General features: G+C 51.5%; 1 non-coding gene across 1 annotated transcript in view; it reads left to right on the top strand.

The window, feature by feature from the left end:
• Positions 1 to 4,632: 4,632 nt before the first annotated feature.
• The window catches only part of LOC124561172, a 1,910-nt gene continuing 1,542 nt past the window's right edge, over positions 4,633 to 5,000 (top strand). The window contains exon 1 of the ribosomal RNA XR_006969561.1: positions 4,633 to 5,000. This exon is cut by the window's right edge and continues 1,542 nt beyond it. This is a non-coding gene — a ribosomal RNA (small subunit ribosomal RNA).

Here is a 5,000-nt window from a genome sequence, read left to right as displayed (position 1 = left end):
ATAGAGCCATCAGAATACAGATAATGTATACAACTGTCCGTATACATGCTGAAAGACTCTGCTCACAATCACACGTCAGCCAGACACTCTTATCACGCACTACTCTCTGCCTGTAACAGGCACACAGACAATATCTAAGCACCAGCATGGAACAACACCCAGTGCATCCTCTCTGCCACATTAGACAATCCACACTATCATAACCAGACCGGGAGGTCCACTCGGAAAACAGAATATCCCACCCTTCCGACAACCACCATTGCTCAGCTAAGCCACCAACACCCACACATGTCCTACACAGGGGTGCACCCAACATCACAATACTGCCTCCTGTCACACCACACAAACAATGGCACGAATGAAAGACACAGGTCTGCCACAAGCATGGAATCAGAGCGCCGCCTGTTATGAGCCAAAGGTGCACCCTGACGTGGCAAATCAGATGATGCCGCAGTCATTTACTTACGATAATCACAATCAACAAACCAGCCCCCCCCCCCCCCCGAAAACACCTTTCCTTACAACAATGTGTGCCTTAACCTAACCCGTATTGTGCCTTAACCTAACCCGTATTGTGCCTTAACCTAACCCGTATTGTGCCTTAACCTAACCCATATTGCGCCTTAACCTAACCCATATTGCGCCTTAACCTAACCCATATTGCGCCTTAACCTAACCCATATTGCGCCTTAACCTAACCCATATTGCGCCTTAACCTAACCCATATTGTGCCTTAACCTAACCTATATTGTACCTTAACCTAACCCATATTGTACCTTAACCTAACCCATATTGTACCTTAACCTAACCTATATTGTACCTTAACCTAACCTATATTGTACCTTAACCTAACCTATATTGGGCCTTAACCTAACCTATATTGGGCCTTAACCTAACCTATATTGGGCCTTAACCTAACCTATATTGGGCCTTAACCTAACCTATATTGGGCCTTAACGTAACCCACGTTGCGCCTTAACCTAACCTATATTGTACCTTAACCTAACCCATATTGTACCTTAACCTAACCCATATTGTACCTTAACCTAACCTATATTGGGCCTTAACCTAACCTATATTGGGCCTTAACCTAACCTATATTGGGCCTTAACCTAACCTATATTGGGCCTTAACGTAACCCACGTTGCGCCTTAACGTAACCCACGTTGCGCCTTAACGTAACCCACGTTGCGCCTTAACGTAACCCACGTTGCGCCTTAACGTAACCCACGTTGCGCCTTAACCTAACCCATATTGCGCCTTAACCTAACCCATATTGCGCCTTAACCTAACCCATATTGCGCCTTAACCTAACCCATATTGTACCTTAACCTAACCTATATTGTACCTTAACCTAACCTATATTGTACCTTAACCTAACCTATATTGGGCCTTAACCTAACCTATATTGGGCCTTAACCTAACCTATATTGGGCCTTAACCTAACCTATATTGGGCCTTAACCTAACCTATATTGGGCCTTAACGTAACCCACGTTGCGCCTTAACGTAACCCACGTTGCGCCTTAACGTAACCCACGTTGCGCCTTAACGTAACCCACGTTGCGCCTTAACGTAACCCACGTTGCGCCTTAACGTAACCCACGTTGCGCCTTAACCTAACCCATATTGCGCCTTAACCTAACCCATATTGCGCCTTACCCTAACCCATATTGCGCCTTAACCTAACCCATATTGTGCCTTAACCTAACCTATATTGTACCTTAACCTAACCCATATTGTACCTTAACCTAACCTATATTGTACCTTAACCTAACCTATATTGTACCTTAACCTAACCTATATTGTACCTTAACCTAACCCATATTGCGCCTTAACCTAACCCATATTGCGCCTTAACCTAACCCATATTGCGCCTTAACCTAACCCATATTGCGCCTTAACCTAACCCATATTGCGCCTTAACCTAACCCATATTGCGCCTTAACCTAACCCATATTGCGCCTTAACCTAACCCATATTGCGCCTTAACCTAACCCATATTGCGCCTTAACCTAACCCATATTGTACCTTAACCTAACCCATATTGTACCTTAACCTAACCTATATTGTACCTTAACCTAACCTATATTGTACCTTAACCTAACCTATATTGTACCTTAACCTAACCTATATTGGGCCTTAACCTAACCTATATTGGGCCTTAACCTAACCTATATTGGGCCTTAACCTAACCTATATTGGGCCTTAACGTAACCCACGTTGCGCCTTAACGTAACCCACGTTGCGCCTTAACGTAACCCACGTTGCGCCTTAACGTAACCCACGTTGCGCCTTAACGTAACCCACGTTGCGCCTTAACGTAACCCACGTTGCGCCTTAACGTAACCCACGTTGCGCCTTAACGTAACCCACGTTGCGCCTTAACGTAACCCACGTTGCGCCTTAACCCAACACACGTTGGGCCTTAACCCAACACACGTTGGGCCTTAACCCAACACACGTTGGGCCTTAACCCAACACACGTTGGGCCTTAACCCAACACACGTTGGGCCTTAACCCAACACACGTTGGGCCTTAACCCAACACACGTTGGGCCTTAACCCAACACACGTTGGGCCTTAACCCAACACACGTTGGGCCTTAACCCAACACACGTTGGGCCTTAACCCAACACACGTTGGGCCTTAACCCAACACACGTTGGGCCTTAACCCAACACACGTTGGGCCTTAACCCAACACACGTTGGGCCTTAACCCAACACACGTTGGGCCTTAACCCAACACACGTTGGGCCTTAACCCAACACACGTTGGGCCTTAACCCAACACACGTTGGGCCTTAACCCAACACACGTTGGGCCTTAACCCAACACACGTTGGGCCTTAACCCAACACACGTTGGGCCTTAACCCAACACACGTTGGGCCTTAACCCAACACACGTTGGGCCTTAACCCAACACACGTTGGGCCTTAACCTGCTCTGTAATTGTCATACGACGCGTTAAATTAGTGTGGTGTTGCCTAACTGCAACCCCCGCAATATAGTTTGCTACTCGCACTGCCTGGTCCCCAGAGTATCGCTTCATGTTAAACACCTTGCAGCTATACACTGTAATGCGGATGGCAGCAGGACGTACATGCTCAATGCCCTTCGCAGTTGTTCATTGGCATTTGCATGGCGAAGCACAGCCTACGTTGTGGTACGGCGTGTGTCAACTGTCCGCTGATGTTGTACGTCCAAATCACACACTGTACTGCACATTGGTCCTCATGTACTGAATGATACATCGTGGTACATGTGTGACCGTACCACGACTGCGCCAACAACGGCGAACCATACGGTCCAAATATTGTGCACTCAGCTACGTGTCGTCTCCCTATAAGAGCTGGATTGCAGTATGGTATGCCGTGGATGGCGATCAGCATGAGCCGTCTGTTGATGTAGTGGCGCGTGTTGTCAGACGTAGTCGTCTCTTCTCACACACCGTGATAGCATGGTGCACTGCGTTCCACATCTGCGACATGCGACAGAGGCCGGTTGACAGTCGTTCGCGCAATGGACATCGCATACGTACGGGGGCCACCTTCCACGTGTTCGCGAAGCGTGCACATGTTGTTGCGTGTATGTGGGCAGACATAGTGTGTCGTGACACCTGACACAGGCATGCAACAATCGTTGAATTTGCAAATGGCGATGGACGTCTACGTTTGCTGGTGACGTTACGCAAATGAACAACTGGTAAACGGTTGTGGTGCGGTTGTTCTCGCTAGAGGTGAATCAGTGATGGCGACGATCGGTTGAGCTACCAACCGGTTGTTTCAGCGATACCCACCATGCCCACGAACGTGAATGGCATGTGGGTGTGAAGCGATACGCGGCGGTGGCTGGGTGGGACCGTCCCCGGCCGGTGAGGGGGGGCCTCCCGGCGTGCTGGCCGCGCGGTGCGTGGGCGCACGCGCTACAGCCGGCTGGTGGGGGCGGCCAGTGGCAGGCGCGCCGGCCGACGGAGGCGGCAGGCGGCGCAGCTGCGCGCCGGCGCACCCTGCACGCGGCGCCGTGCGGCCAAAGTAGGTCCTCGCGGGCCCGGTGCGAAGCGCGGTGGACATCTGCAGTGTGCTGGTCCGATTGAGGACTGTGTGCGCTGAGGATGCGCCGCCGCCCGGCGCTCGGCGCCGCGACGCCGTCTGCTGCTCGGTCGCCTCTGCGGTTCTCGCAGGTGGTTTGTATCGCAGCTGTGCGGACGTGTTGGCGCGTGCGCTGTGCTGGGAGAGTTCGCTTCGGCACCCAAGTGGGGCTTTTGTCCTTCTGTGGCGCTGGCGTTGGAGCTGCCGGCCACCGTAGGTGGCGCGTGTTGTCTCCCGCCGGCAATGCCACGACAGCACGCTCCCGGGCCTCTGTCGGCAGCGGCAAGCTCAGTTGGGAGCACGGGTGGTCGCACCTAAAGCGTCTACTCGCCAAACTCCGGGCGATTGCGCCTCTCTCGAACCCGACCAAGTACTTAGGACGGCGCTGCGCGCCGCCGGGACCTGAGAGGGTTTCGAGGTGTATTGTGCAGGGGAGCTCAGCCTCCTCCTGTTTGCAGAATAATTGAGCGGACGCTTGCGTGTTCGCGCGGGCCCCCGGGACACACTCCCGGGCGGCCGGCTGCTCAGCTCTAGTTGACGCAGCTCCCTGGTTGATCCTGCCAGTAGTCATATGCTTGTCTCAAAGATTAAGCCATGCATGTCTCAGTACAAGCCGCATTAAGGTGAAACCGCGAATGGCTCATTAAATCAGTTATGGTTCCTTAGATCGTACCCACGTTACTTGGATAACTGTGGTAATTCTAGAGCTAATACATGCAAACAGAGTCCCGACCAGAGATGGAAGGGACGCTTTTATTAGATCAAAACCAATCGGTCGGCTCGTCCGGTCCGTTTGCCTTGGTGACTCTGAATAACTTTGGGCTGATCGCACGGTCCTCGTACCGGCGACGCATCTTTCAAATGTCTGCCTTATCAACTGTCGATGGTAGGTTCTGCGCCTACCATGGTTGT

The sequence above is a fragment of the Schistocerca americana genome, unplaced genomic scaffold (genome assembly GCF_021461395.2).
Source record: "Schistocerca americana isolate TAMUIC-IGC-003095 unplaced genomic scaffold, iqSchAmer2.1 HiC_scaffold_1159, whole genome shotgun sequence".
Classification (NCBI taxonomy): domain Eukaryota; kingdom Metazoa; phylum Arthropoda; class Insecta; order Orthoptera; family Acrididae; genus Schistocerca; species Schistocerca americana.
Note: the sequence above shows the minus strand (reverse complement) of the source record. Positions and strands in the feature narration are given on the sequence as shown.